Here is a 16,109-nt window from a genome sequence, read left to right as displayed (position 1 = left end):
GTGTGTGTGTGTGCGTGCATGTGTGTGTGTTCCGCTATTTGTGTGCACTCTTTTCAGCATTCTGATCCTCGGAATTTCACAAGACATGTAATAGAGGATATAAAATATGGTTAGTTTACAGAATAATCTAACTGGCTGAGAAATGCATAGTTTCAGCAACTTCATTCTCCCCAAGATATATTTCTGAATGTACCTAATCCCCTTGCTGTAAGAACAAACATAGAGCTCACTTTATATTTAAATACAGCAAATGCATTTAAATCTATGTATGACTGAGGGAACATGTCAGCTGTCTGTCACCTAAAGAAAACGGGTGTAAAGCCATTCACATGGCTGGAAATCACCTCAGGTACATTTATAAAGTCATTTATACAATATTAAATATTTGATATAGTCTCCAAATACAGTAAATTGGCTTCATGAGTTAATATGTCAATTTATGTACTGTAGTATTGATACTGTAAATACCACGATTTGGACATATCCAAATAAATATTTGTTAGTGCTAATGTTTAATGTTTAACACCTAATTAGGCGTTAAACATTAGCACCTAGTGTTAATTTACTATCATAAACACCCAATTAGGCGTTTATGATAGTAAATTGTTCAATGCCATGTAAAATGAAAAGAAACAAAAAGTGATTTGCAACATTATGATAAAAATCAGCTCTATCATATTTTTTTTGTTATGACCTTCTCTTTTGAACTGCATGTGTGTTCCTTATTTGCGATAAACCAATTTTATTTTAGGAGATGTACATTTATTTCCCAAAGTTGTTGAACCCAGCTGATTTGCATTGGAAATGGACAAAAATTTGACTACACTTGTGTAAGTACAGTACAAGAATGACCTGGAAGGCTTTTTTTTCCAGTGACTGAGTTTAATTGATTTGTTAATTTTATCTCTTTCATGCAAACCTAGAGATTTGATTGCACTGGCTGCTCCTGCAGTGCAGTAGGGATGTCTTGCATGGGTGTAGAAATGTCTTCAAACTGCACTGTGCTATTTGTGTGGGAATGGGGAAGTGAAATAAAGTCCAAACGAACGAATCTTCCACTGCCACAGCTTCCACCTCCTTCAGAGCAGTGTGAATGTGCATTTCTCTGTGTGTTAGAATGGGAGGCGATATATGTCATATGGCAACCCTGGTGCTTTGTGAGTTTTATGAGACAACTTTAAGGCCCTCCCCTGCCTCCCAGCTCTACCACCTCGCAGTAAAGTGTTTGTTGTGACTTGACACAAAGGACGTGAAAGACTTCAGAATAATCAGATGTAAAATGTATTAAAGTTATAGAGTGAGGGAAGGGGAGTTTGCTCAAGGAAACAGAAACAGAAATGGACATTTTGTCATTTTTATGATAGTTTTATTTTAAAATACAAAGACAAAATATTGACCAAAAGTACAGGGGAAAAAATATTGCGTAAAAGTTATAAATTCATTCATACGTCATTAACTGAAATAAGTATTTGATCCCCTGCAACCCACATGGGCTCTGTACCCATGTGGGTTGCAGATTACAATCAATCATTCAACCAACCAGTCAGAAAAGTCATTCTACAACCAATGACAATTCTTGAATGGGATACAGCATATAGAATACCTTTTAACTTGGAATTCATGCTAACAACAGTTAATAAAACATGTTTTAACTGTCATCCTAGACTGAGCAAAAAAGACACTATCAGTGGATTGCCCTATCAAATAGAAGAAAATTCTAGAGTTTTCAGATTTCACTCCAACTATAATTGAGAAAATATGAGTTAAAAATGTTCATATTTTTTTTCCAAGACCTAATCTATCAGCCTTTTCAAGACACACTGCCCTGGAGTGTCTGATAATCCAGGTTAACATTCCAGTTAAAATATACTTTAAAGCATTAAAATGTAAATGTTTTCACACGTAAACATAATTATAGCAAAACTTAAAAATACAACAGAATATGTATTGTCTATAGATAGATAGATAGATAGATAGATAGATAGATAGATAGATAGATAGATAGATACACACACTAAGGAATTCCCTCAGCCAAGTATAAACATAATGCAGTGACTGCTAGGTAAGCAGGAATCAGGCACAAGTTATCATATTTAATCCAGGAGTATTCATGTTCATGTTGAATTTTTGTAGCATCGTGACTTGCTCTCAAAGTGGGTGGAAGTAGCATTTTTTTAAGTATTTTATATATGAAGCTACAATTTCATGTGTCAAAACTTATAAATAATTTAACTTATGTAATATAACATTTTTTGACAAATCTGAGATTTTCAAGCAGAGCATGTTCTAAATATTTGATGATTTAAGATGGAATGTTCCAGCTATTGTTGAGGTCACATTAGCACTTCCCTCAAATAACCTGAAGTCAGTGGAGGTCTGTTGAATAGACTCTGAGTCACTCAGGGCTGTTACTCTGACAGGTGTAGTCTGGAGGGGTGTGGAAAGTTCCTCAAAAAGCAAGTGAGGAACCTCTAAACCATGTGAGCAGTAAACTTTGCTCACACATTCATCCTTGAAAAACAACAGTACAACACTCGTATCTTTGGAGTTTCATTGTAAGGAAATTTTAAATGGTTATGTCCTTTCAGACCATACCCAACAGATTAATGTTCCTGACAGTGAATGATGACACTGACTAATTAGAGGTAAAACTGGATGCTAATAAAAGTTTGTACAGTCTATATCTGATCATAGGTAAATAGTTACAATTACAGAGGAGAAAATATGTTTCATATAGTTTGTGCAAAGCAGGAGAGACATTTCTACAAGTTGCACAAGCAAATTAATGACGCCATCAGACACTGGAAGAGTTGGAATCACCGACTGAGTGCAGAATCTCTTCAACAAACAGTTTGGTTTTGTAATTTTCAAGTGGCACCTTGCCGTAAAGTGTGCTGCACAAACCAATGAATGACCTCTTTTGAGTTCCAGTGAAACTTGAGCTGCCTTCTTTCTTCAGACCTGCTCATCCATCCAAAAAAGGGTAGATCATTAGTGTAGATGTCTGTTTTGGTAGTGGCCTGCAGATGCATTAAAGTACTTTTTGGTCTGGACTGGTGTAGGGACTCCTAGGCTGAAAAAGGTTAAAGGGAACACCGGCTATTAAGACATGTTTGCGCTAAAATATGTACTGTACTCAATAACACATATGTGGTATTAAAATACGCCAAATGTTTTCCTTTTAAGCACATTTTATATAAAACCGATTTACCAGTAGGCCGCCATTGTTATTTACTTCTCAATGCACTCTGGGTAGTGACGTCATACGGTTGCACCGCATCCAGTTCACAGTTAGCAGCGCACTGGAAATGGCTTCTGTTCAACCTTTCCAGTTTGAACCAGAGCAATCCGAGAGAGAGAATGAAAATAGTCAATCAGTACTTAGTTTAGATGAAGATGAAAACAATCCGTCACACGAGGACGCGAGAGTCAGGGAAAACTACTGGTATCTATGCGGCTACTGCTTGCCAATGGCAACGGCGACTGAGAAGGTTTGTTGTAAAGCACCAAAACTTTTTGAAGCCGTATGTCTTAATCCAGATGTTCTTTGGGCAGCCCTTGTTAGCCTCCATGACCGGTATCCAGTCTTTAAGTGGTAACATTATGAATCCTGCTTCTGGGCCCAAAGTGTTCTGCATTTAATAAGACTGTTGTGTTTTTAACATGTTTTAATGCTTTGTATCTTGTTCGATTTAATCTTAACATGCCCCTAAAAACAGTCAGTGATCACTGTTGGCTTCTCATGGTTTTTATTACCGCGAATCATTTTAAAGCTCAGTTTTTAAACCCTTATGATGTAACTACAGCCCAGCCCATGCAGCAGTATATTAATGACTAACCTTGTATTGTGGATGGATTATCTCGGTGGTTCTCCTGACTGACGTTTGGTCCGTTTACAGCATCCTGCCATGCAATTGCATTTGCCCCTAATGTGGGGACGCTCACATTAACTTTTATCGAGTGGAAAAAGTCCTCCGTTCGTTAGCATTCGTCCTCCAGCTTTACTGTTTATGTTATGCTAACATAGCTTGTCGCACTAGCTGTCACGTAGCACATCATTATATACCAGCTAGCCCAACTTCAGTAACCCTACAAGCGTCGCTGCTGTTTACTTTCCTGTTGTCATTTATGTTGGAAGTGATAGCAGAGCTGTACGTTTTAATTTGTTTAATAAATCTCTCAGTCAGAACATGGTATATTATATTTAGATGGAAGCAAGTGAGGTAACTCCCTGCTAACTTCTAACTCAGTTAAATGTCATAAATTCCGTTTTCATGGATGCCTGGATGTTAAACTTAATTGTTACACCTGGCAGAGCAGGCACACTGATCATTTTATTACAAATGAACACATTTAGACAGTTTTTCAACTCTCAGTAATGCTGCAGTGATCATTTGACTTTTGCAGCGGAGTTTGGGCCCAGACATGGCTAATAACGTCAGACTCAAAGACCGGATAGTGCTGGTCTACCAAGTCGTAACCAGGTCACTAATAGGCAAGTTAATTAATACGGTTGCTACACTACCGGTTATCTGAACGAAAGCACCTATACTGCCGACAACCAATACACGTCATCGTCCCCAGAATACATTGTGTGCGAAAAAACATGGCCACTCCCACGGCTCCAAAATAGTTTTAAACAACAAAGATTTAATGAATAACAAAAAAAATTGTAGTTATTCTCAAGTATGTAGTGGAGATAATTTGTAACATATTTAGAGTAACTTAGTAGTAGTCGGGATTCCCTTTAAGAGTTGACTGATGACATCACTAGTTTACATTTCAATCATTGTGCCTCAAGGCATCAGTAGTCAGTAGTATTTAAGTTCTTTACTGGATGGTTTCGACTGCCTCCATCTATCACAAATACATTTAAAATGAGAAAAAATGAAACAGTTGTAAACCTTATACAGTCTGCACCCTCCATTACAAACACTGCTACTCTTCCCAGGTACTTATTGTTCAGAATCAATTATCTCGGGTTCCACAATAAGGCTGACATCTGGCAGTTCATAAGTAGGTCTATATGATGCAAAGGGTCTTTTTCTTGAATAAAAGCAGCAGTGCAAAAACGATGACAGGTCAGTTACAAACCCAGTCTACATATTTGTGTTTATTTTTGCTGTTTGGCCAAGCTTGAGTGATTATAAATCTATTGAAGGATTAGGCAGCTAAAAATCGCCTTTACTATAGGGGTCTTAGTGCACAGCTCAACCTATAAACAAATAAATGGCAATTTCTGCACAGCCCTGTCTGCCAGCTTTTTAGGGAGTAATTTGCGGTGTGGAGAGAGGCTGACCTCAGTCAGGAAACAGCAGCAGAATAAAGAAGGGCCATTTAGCCCCATTTGGAGCTTAAGAGTGGCCTTCTCGCAGGCCATGGACACTGTGGCTACATGGACACTATGGCTACACAGCCACAGACAGGCTAAAACGATTAAGACGGTCGAGCAGAGATGTGCATCAATCATGCCTTCCAAGAACTGTGTGCCACTAGAAAAGCTAACCTCCTCCCGCAGACTGTGGTCCAACATGTCATTTTAGCCAGCGCTGTCTCTCATCCACAAATAGCAGCAGCTTGCGTCTGCATTTTCTTCCCCAGAGGTTCAACGGGGCTGATCTGGGAGGAAAGCTTTCCTACTCCATCAATCAGTGTAGTGTTTGCTCTGCACTTGACTTGAGGCTGAGTGGGAGTGGCAGCAGAAGGTGACCTTTAAGATGGAGGACAGTACGTTTCAGTATTTGTGAGTGACCACTGAGAAACAGAATAGTCTTAAGAGATTTAAGTGTAAAGCTGGTGGACTTAATGTGTAATGTGTGTCATTTAATGTGAATTTAAATCATGAATCATTTAACCCAGAACTGTCTCAGACTGAAAAAGCACCAATATAACAGAATATTGTACAAATCAGCCACAGCACATCTGCACAGAAGCCACAAATGCCAGCTAGCTAGCTTTGTGTGTTTCATAATACTATAGGATGTTAGCTTAAAAGCTGCACATTCTAAAGGGGGAAACAACTCCTCCAGTACTGGACACTACATTGAACTGAATATGTTTAAGCCCTTATCTCTTAAAAGAAGACAACAAAAATATGTGAACACAAAAATATGTGAACACAAAAATATGTGAACACACTTGAAATCATCCTCACTATCATTTGTGGCAGAGCACACTGCAATACTTTAAGCACCACAAACACCAGAATTCCTACCAGAGCTCTTTGGTGATGTTTTACAAACCTTATATATTTTGGAAAATAGCACCTCATACACTGGTTGAAAGCATACAAAGCAATGCAGTTCTATGTATTTTTAGCTAGAATAGTTAATAAGGACGACAAATCTCCCAGCAGATGGCCGCCCCTCCCTGAGCCTGGTTCTGCCGGAGGTTTCTTCCTATTAAAAGGGAGTTTTTCCTTCCCACTGTCACCAAAGTGCTTGCTCATAGGGGGTCATATAATTGTTGGGTTTTTCTCTGTATGTATTATCGTAGGGTCTACTTTACAATATAAAGCACTTCAAGGTGACTGTTGTTGTGATTTGGCGCTGTATAAATAAAACTGAATTGAATTGAAATTGAAATGATTGTTAAAGTTAATTGAAGCTAACTTTAGCTGGCTACCTATTTTAGAGCCATTGGTCATTAGTTTAGAAACACTATAGTCACCATTCCAACAATGCAAAATTCTATATAGTATGGCATTAATATTATATATACATTAATTATATTAATATCAAAGTGAAAGGAATATTTACAGCTAGAAAAGTAAGTGTTTTCTCGTATCAGGAGATATTTCTTTTATTATATAGTTTTGTGTTTGTTTTTATAGGGATGTGTTGACAGGTGGAGATGTGAACTCAAAGCTTGACATGATATTCATCAGTCAGCCTTGCTGCTCTCAGCTATAAAACTAACACTAACAAATGACATAGCACTGGCTTATTTACCCTCACAAGCTGCAGAGTCATTGGGGCTGTATGGGTGCATTATGTTATACTGGAGAACAAAAGTGCATCATATATATATATATATATATATATATATATATATATACATATATTACAGCAGAAGATGATCAATGTGTGAAAACACACAGCTCTGCAGTTTCCTCTGGATGTGGTTCTTTCAACAAATTATTGGATTAGTAATTTCAAGCCATGATGGAAAAATCAATCACACTTATTGTGCAACCTATATGCCATCAGCCCCTGTGCTGTGGACAGAGCGTACACTGTTGTAGTGAACTCAAGTGCTGCCCAAGCGATATACCTGCCTGCTTTTGCAGCCAGTGATTCTTCTCCTTGAACTTGTTACAAAGCCCTGTTTAATGAAACAGAAATCCATAGTTGTAGAGATTAAAACAGATCTTTGCAGAGCAAAGACTATAACTAAGTTATCTAGCCTGCTGCAGCTTCTATAAGGCCACATACAGTGCATCCCAAAACTCACACATCACTTGTTCCAGGTTTTGTCATTTTACATCCTTATCCCAAAATGGATTAAAAAATTCTACACAATACCCCATAATGACAAAGTGAAATCCTTGCAAATTTAGTTTTTTAAAAACTAGAAAATATGACATGTATTTAAGTATTCGCAACCTTTGCCATGAAACTTAAAACTGAGGTCAGATGCTTCCTGTTTCCTTTGTTCATCTGTCAGATATTACAACAACTTGTTGTCCACCTGTAGAAAATTCAATGACTTGACACACATCTGTCTTTGTAAGGGCTCAAACAAAGCTTTCAATATGTCATTTCATATAAACAAAATTAGAAACAAAAACTGTGTCAGCTGAAATCACACAGTAGTCTGTTACTTTCTAATAATTTGTGTGGTTCATTAATTCATAATTAATTCATAATTATTTGTATAGATTGTTTCAGATAATAGATTGTGATTACGTCAACATTTTTTCAATGTCTTATTAAAGAGGCTTTTTTTATTGAATGCTATGCGATTGTATGAAAAAGTGCACAGCAGCAGTCAGTTTTCTATACCCACACTGTGTACTAACATAATGTGAAAGTGCACAGCAAATATTAGCAGTCAGATTGCTACAGTGTGCTTGAACAGATTGCTCTAATGGCGCCATGACACAGCTGGACTACCTCTGTGCAGATAAATCACAGGTTTGGTACCAACACACTAATTGCTCTGGAACGGGTGTATGACTGAGGCCACTGCTTTACCTCCTGTTTGTTACGAACGATCTGAAATGTGCAAATGTCTCTATCAAACAGACAACATCACAGGCACAACTGCACAAACACGGGCTATGTTTATTTCCATGATTTAGAGATATATCTATAACTCAGTGTTGCCAATATCTCCCTTTTTCATTTCATAACCAAATGATGAAAACCAAATAACACCTCAAACATCACACACACTCACAGTAGGCTGGAGATACAGTTCCTCCAGCCTGTGACTATTTCCACTGTGACTTGTGGTGCTTGGTTGTGCAAAGGGGTCTAATCAATAAGCACTGCTTTCTCTTCTCAGTATGAGTCATCGATACTGCTGCCCAAAAGCCACTAAACCGCACTCTGTGTCACATCTGCGCACACTTCAAACCATAACCTTTCAGTCTGTGCCATAGCATTAGATGTGAGGGAATTGGGACTTGAGTTGGCGTATTTTGACAGTTCTGGCTGAACTATCTTACACCTCTGCACTTGCCTAAATGCATACATATATATATATATATATATAGATAGATAGATAGATAGATAGATAGATAGATAGATAGATAGATAGATAGATAGATCTACTGTATTGTTAGTGGTATCTACTAGTTTTTACTTGGTATGCACAGGCTAAAGTAGTACAGTGCTAGATTTTGAGTCATTCTGCAACAGCATCACTTTTCAGTCATGTTTAGAGATGCCTTAGCTTAACTCGTTCAATTCAGCTGACTAATGATTGCTTTGTGTGAAACCTGCAATATCTTGCATATGTTTGAGACAGCCAAGCATCACTGATTGCTGTGAAATATGATCAGCGGTTACAGAAACCACAGATACATGCTGCATATGAAGACTGAGAAAAGTATACTTTCGCAGCACTATAGTGGCTGTGAGCGCTACAGTCTGATTGATACTATAATATATTACAATGCATTTGCACTCAGTGCAGTGGCATCAATATCACAGTATGTTTTCTGACAGACTACTATCAGCACATGGTGATTACTCAGACAGAGTTGTGTTAACATTTAAAAGTGAAAACAAAAAGGAAAAGCACCAGTGAGTGCGTCAAGAGTTTCCCACAGAGGTATTTTACACGTATTTTTATCACAGCCAAGTATCCAGTTTTTTTCATTTTCATATAACACTGAAAAGATCCAGTGTAAAAAGTACATTTCCATACAACAAAGCATTATTTTATAAATTTTAAGGAAAATGTTTTTTTTTTCTTCTAGTTTTTATACTACTCACAAATACATTTGTAATAAATCTTTGCCTTTAAGTTCTTGTTTTCCCACTGCAGCTGCTTTTCAGAGCACCAAGAATATGGGGGAGTTGCTATGCTAAACAATGATCGCATCCTAAACTTAATCAAGTAGTTTAGTGAATCCAGGATCTATCCAAAAGGTACCATTTCCTTTTGTGCAAGAAAATGAATTCCAATTCCATTTTTCATGACTCGTGTGATTAAAAAAATCTAAAATCAACATCAGAGATGGAAACGCAAAGGTAAAGGAAACGCAATATATCGGTCTGCACACAGCCCACTAAAGAAAATCAAAGAAGTCAACTTTCAGACGTGCGTCCGTGAACCTATTTATCACCACAAGTATTAGAAAAAGTAGCTAGTTTACTAACCAAGAGTGGTGGTTTGCTGTCCAAGTCAAAATGAACCTCTTGTGTAGACATACTGAGAAAAAAGGAATCTCCTCTAACAACAGAGAAGCTGCGTGTAAGCGGTATTGTGGTAATTTTATTTGTGTGTGTGCACATGAAGGCGCTTGTGCACATGAAGGCGCGTGTGCACACGTGTGTTTGTGCGCATATGTTTTCAGGATAACATCACCTCCCAAATTAGCTCTCCCACACTAAACTGCAGAGGTCATCTAACCTGCTATGGCCAATCGCCGGGTGGGTGTGTGAATGTTATGCAGCCTCCCCCCACACTGACTTTACTGCAGGCAGAGAAAACTGACAGCAGTGGTTGTTCAGCAGATTTGTAGGGATCACCCCAATAGCATAGAAGTAGGCGTGTCAAAGGCGAAGAAGTAAGCACAAGATAATAAGAATCTCCAGACTATTGTTCTGTCTGAAATGTCACTTTGAATTGTGGAAAATGGTTAGAAGACAGTCTGAGGTGTAATGTCTTCATGTGACACAAATATGACTTTTTCCAAACATATGGAGGCTAGCTGTGTTGGACCTTTTATTGTTTATATAAGTCTTGCTGTACAATGAACTTAGTTTTACTTTCAATTTGGGTTTTGACTTCTGACAATTTTGAAAAAGAAGAAAAAAAGACAAACAGTTATTACAAAACTCAAAATTGAGGGCTTCCTGATTGATGTGCACAAGTCCAAAATCTCTGCAGCCTCCTAATGTGGACAATTCAGACCAGTTAGTCTTAACACCTCAGTTACATCACTGCAGTTATGTGCATCATATTTCTGTTGGCATAAAAACTAGTGACACAAGATCAGATCACTGGAATAAGCAGAATTGTCTTATGGAGCTGCTGGACATCAGAGCAGAGATGCTAAAGGATGGCCTTCATTTTTATTACCTGCTTTAAAGATTGCTTTTGAAACACAGCAATTTATTTCTGCAAGACCCTAAATAGACTGGACTGAAAGAAGTCAGAATTATAATGCGTTTAATTAATGCTCTGGACAAGAATTTGGATGAATACAAAACCTGCAAAATGCATTGTGAAACGAATGAACTGAGTGAATGGATGATCAACAGTTGAGTGGGGACTACGCCCACGCTTACCTGTGGTCTTTTCTGAGTACTCAGAAATTGCAAAAGCAAGATGATGACACGAAGTAGATAATCAAGGAAGAATATGGTGTCCAGCTCCTTTTTAGCAATGTCGGACATTTCTTTGTGCACACTGAGCAGGATATTAGTGATCAGTCACATGATTAACATGGTGTCTTTCATTTCTTCACCCCTCAGATCTCAGCTGGATATTTGCATTGTACCGCTGTAGTTTTGCACATTTTTTCCCGTGCTTAACATTTATAAAACATCACTTGTGTGTATTCTTAAAGCTCGAGATGTCACACATGCGAGAGCAATGTGTGAAAAAATGCTTTTTCTCTGCTATCTCAGCATGCTTGTGCCCTCTAGCCCACTCACACATGTACACACGCCCACATACACATCCACATGCATCCAGCCATGGCTTTTGAAGGTTTTGACGTGGGCGAAGCATCTGTGTCAACTCTTTCCTGTGGGGAGACTTTCCACTTGCTTTTATTTCCATGAGGGTTTTGCGCATGAGTCTTTGTGAACCTGACAGTTGAATTTTTTCTCTTTGTGCACGCATAGAATTTATTGTATCATGTAGCCCGTCCACTTCTGTTCACTCTATCTGTTCTTCTGGGCTTATTTAGTAATACAGAACACAGGCTGGTTCTGGGCAATCACTTTTCCTGACAGTCACTGGCATAATTAGTGCATCTGTTCCTTCTCAAAATGTATGTTGGAAAGCTCTGCACATGCTCTAATCCAATCTCGCACAGGCTGCTTTTCTTTTCTGCACTTTTTGGGTGTTTTATTCCATCATCAGTTACTTGCAAGCAGTCTGCAAACTTGTTCCCTTGTTGTTTTTCTCAATTACACAGGAAGAGGTTAAGACAAGCAGATTTTTTGGGTGCGCAGGTGTACCTTGTCATCGTCATAAGACGCAATATTCTTTCTAGATTTAGTGCATATACAGTATATGCTCTGTGGCAACTGTTGTGCTTGTTGTGCAGTCGTCAGATTTAAGGATAAAGCTGTGCCTCTGGAAACCAAAGTGGGTCAGAATCACACCAAAATACTTGGCAATTGCTCAAAACTAGAATTCTGAAATGTTGACAATAAAAGAAAAGATTAGACTTGGGATTAGGTTTGAGACGCAGCAGCTCTGCTTCAGACATTTGAGGCAGTAAGCTGAGTCTATAGATAACCCCAGCGCTGCTATCACATGTGCAGTGTGTTACCATATAAGACAGCAATATGACTCACCCCACTCACTGACCTACTATGTGGGAAGTCATGATTCATGCAAGCTGCATTTAAGCAGGCAGAGTCCAAAAATATTCTAGCATGCCATCACACAAACACATACACAACTGTCACACGCACACACACTTACGCATAGCTCACTTGCTCAGTCATACTCACCTCCCACAAACATTGATAGGCTCAGATTCTGTTGGTAACACACAGTGAGAGACTTGACAAAGTTGTCAGAGTAAAGAGTGGAATAACAAGATGACTGGATGTATGCTGATGCCTTTCTGAGGTAATGCCAACTGGCACCACTTTATTGTTATGAATATTATCTGTTTTTCTGTCTTTGTGTTGAATGAAAAGATGACAGAAGAAGTAAGTAAACTCTTATGCAGGTGTTTGGTTCAGTGAAAGTTGCTGTATTTTGGTGAAATGCAGCCATAACTCTGGATAATATTCTCTGTTGCTTTACACGACTTTGTTCAGCAGATTTTTCGAGACCAATTGTAGTGGAATACAACTATAAATAGCTTCTTGATTCTTATGTGATATAAAACCAAAATGTCACAGAGTATTTGAAGAAGAGTCTAGAATATGGTTAGAAAACATGTGGCTAACACTGTTAACCATCAGTTTAGATGCCTTTATGCAGCAGACAAATGTTTCAAGCTTTCACTCATAATATTTTCTCGATGTCAGTGCACTTTCTATTTAGATGCTGACCTTCTTATCAGATTCTTCTCATTGTCTTTGATGATTTCCATTCAGCTCGGGCTCCACATTATTGGCCTTTTAAAGGTCTGTTTTTTTCAGTGATGTGGCTAAGGTCACTGTCAAGACCTTTCCAAAACTGAGAGATAAGAGTCATGGTGTTAGTGAGGCTGTTTGCAGACTGATGCAGGTTTATGGTCTGTAGTCTATAATCAGTTTCAACAGCAAGCACACTTCAAGAGGACACAGAGCTTGGGTTGGGATGAAGAGCTGTTGAGGACGTTTAATGGAAGGATACAAAGTAGGTTCATCCTCAGCCCAGAAAATGAAATCAGTAGTCTAGCAGATGTAGTCTAGTTCAGTGACTGAGTCGTTTGGTGCCACGGCGCAAGAGTTGATGATCGGGTGTGAAATTTATGGTTTTCGGGGTTTTTATCGTATCTTTTCCCGTGTTGTAGTTGTGTGTCTTATTTTGAAAGAAATATTTACGCGTTACCATAGCGACCAGAGAGCATTTAGGGCAGAGATGAGGATTTTAATCTCAATGTTGTTGGCACATTTCAGGAGGACACTGCTAATAGAGTTACACAATTACACATTATTATTATTATTTTTGCAAAATACCACAGTTTTTGTCTTGGTTGTATCAATTCATTTCACAAACAACTTTTTGAAACATCTGAGGTGTGAGGAAGCAGGGCAAAGTGTCTTTCTTTCTGATTACGCTTCCACATACCTCAGCATTTGTATGTATCAGCAGAATGTCTCAGACATGGATGTCTTGCATATATTATCTCAGGATCGATATCAGCAGCCTAGTGACCTTATAAAAAACCGTTCGCTTTATCAGTACCATGGAGAATGAAAAGCCTCAGGCATGGATGTTTGTGAACTTTCTGTGGTAAGAGTGGAAAGCCCCCAAAAAACAGTTTGGCAAGAATCTCAATTCATAGTCTTAATGGAAGCAATTCACTTCTGGGATGATTTTATGTTGGTGTTCAAATGAAAAATGCAGAGGATGTTCTGTTTAAAATCATCCGTCTTTCTTGAAGGTGTGAAGAAAAATTGGATTTGCATTTAAATGCTCAGTTCCTTCCTGTGTTGCAGTTTTCTTGCAAAGCTATCAACCTTGTGATTTAACAGTGTTGGCTGAATACTGAGAGTGCAATTAAAAATGTTTAGACACTACTGTGAGTACATAAGATAGCATGTTTTGTCTGTGACACTAACAGCTCAAAGACGGAATGAGTAATTATAAATTTGTATTTTTTCTTGAACTATTTCTGGAATTTAATGGCATTCAACGGGTTATGCAACAGGCTTATGAGCCATAGAGGTCAGAGAGTTTTATCAATTCATAGATTAGCCCTACTGAAGTTAGAACATAAGTAACACAGATCATTGTGATCAAGGGAGCATGTTGAATATGTGTTTTAACTATTACACAAATTGCAGCCTTCAAGTCAGAGTTTTTGGATGGACAAGCGCATTGTGATGTCACATAGGGGGAAGCTATCTGTTAAAGCCAAAATAAATTGGCCTCATGTGGCTCATATTGGAACTATAGTCTTTACCTAATCGTTCAATCCCAGAGATTTGGAATTTGTATGAAAGAGCACCGAGTTTCCTTTCTGGTGCACTTCTTCTTATCTTATTCTTATTACTCACTTTAAATGTTTATTTCAGGCACTTCCACACAGAAGTCCAGTTGGTCAGATGCGGAGTCTTTTATTTTAGATGATCAATTGCTCTCTCTAACCTCATCATGCGTACTTTTTCATCTATTCATCCATGACCACTTATTTACTTTCATCGCAGGTACACCCTGGACATCGCAGGGCAGACCTGCAACATACTTTGTTGTAGTGAGATCCTAATTAAGCCCCTTTGCTTTCATAAAAAGATTTAAATTGGAGGAAAATCTCAGCATTTCTGTGGGTTGTGAACAGCGAGATTGTGGCTCGATTTTTTTAATACATATAAACACCATCTTTTGGGTCATATCTGATTTGGACCTTGGGACCTACTATGTCAGCCGCTTGGTTATAGAGTTCCATGTATGCCCTGCCTGCTACCATCTTGCACCCTGTTGTTATGTGCTAGATTGTCTCAGTAGCAGCCTCAGTCCAGCTTAGTCCAGTCATTGGTACGATTTTTCAATATCAGCCACTTCATCTATCTTCTGGTCATACATGCCATGCAGGGGCCTGTCCTTCTACGATGGTTCCTCTTCTTGCTTCTATTCATCATCCGGTTTGTGCTGCCTGAGGTATTCACTAAGCACATGATTGGTTGTGGCCATCTTCCTGATGTATTCATTGATCTTTTATGTTTCATTCTGGGTAGTGGTTCTGATACTCACCAGCCCTTGGCAAGGGTCTTGGACTTGAGATGAAACCCACCAGGTGAGGAACTTTCTTGTCTTGATGTCAGTGGCTTTTACCTCCCTATTATCCCAGCAAGGTATCTGATGACTGGCAGGGCATAGGTGTTGTTCTTCCCATTCAGCATTGAATGATCAGCAAAATTGATGTATTGTTCACTCCTGGCTTGATGTCATCCATGTAGAGGAGGCAGTATCAATAGCCAGTCATGCTAATGATCTGGCAAAGGGGGTTCAGTAGGAAAAGAGCACTCCTTGATAAATCCTGCACTCGATGGTAACTTGTGCAACTGGCTTGAAGTTGGCCTCTGGGGTTGTTCTCCTTATCCCCATTGAATTCCCAATGAAGGCTCTTAGGGTTCTGTTGAGCTTGTATAGTTCTAAGTATTTCAGGATCCATGTGTGAGGTGTTGAAGTGGTTCAAGTGGTGTGCAGGTTGGCCACTCTGGAGCTTGAAAGAGACTAGCCATCTGCCTTGGCCTGAAACTGAGACCCAAACCTAGCTTGTAGTGTTATCCTAGATCCACTCTAACTGCACCTGGTTGGCACTCCATTAATGTGACACCAAAACTAAAACAGATTCTAGAAGCTATATAAAATCTTATATAAAATTTTCCAATGATGATAATAGGACAAAACAGGACAAAAGGTTGGAAACTTTAAACATCTACAGTTTCACTCAGATAGATCACGTTTGAAATATAATGTGTGTACAGCCTCCCTGCCCTTTACTTCAATTAACTATGATATAGATAGAAATTGAAGTATTTAAAAATCAGATAGATGGATGTGCTCTTCTAAGACAGTGAAACTCTATTGCT

General features: G+C 38.6%; 1 protein-coding gene across 4 annotated transcripts in view; it reads left to right on the top strand.

The window, feature by feature from the left end:
- The window catches only part of bach2b (BTB and CNC homology 1, basic leucine zipper transcription factor 2b), a 92,848-nt gene that overhangs the window by 31,735 nt on the left and 45,004 nt on the right, over nt 1-16,109 (top strand). The window contains exon 1 of one of the 4 annotated variants that reach the window (XM_040027285.1): nt 7,045-12,486. The exons of the other annotated variants lie outside the window; for them this stretch is intronic. The gene's annotated coding sequence lies outside the window, so the exon portion shown is untranslated. Of the gene's footprint in view, nt 1-7,044; nt 12,487-16,109 lie in introns of those variants that run through there. 4 annotated transcript variants of the gene reach the window in all.

This window comes from Simochromis diagramma, unplaced genomic scaffold, assembly GCF_900408965.1.
Source record: "Simochromis diagramma unplaced genomic scaffold, fSimDia1.1 OVJJ01000746.1, whole genome shotgun sequence".
NCBI classification, from domain to species: domain Eukaryota; kingdom Metazoa; phylum Chordata; class Actinopteri; order Cichliformes; family Cichlidae; genus Simochromis; species Simochromis diagramma.
Note: the sequence above shows the minus strand (reverse complement) of the source record. Positions and strands in the feature narration are given on the sequence as shown.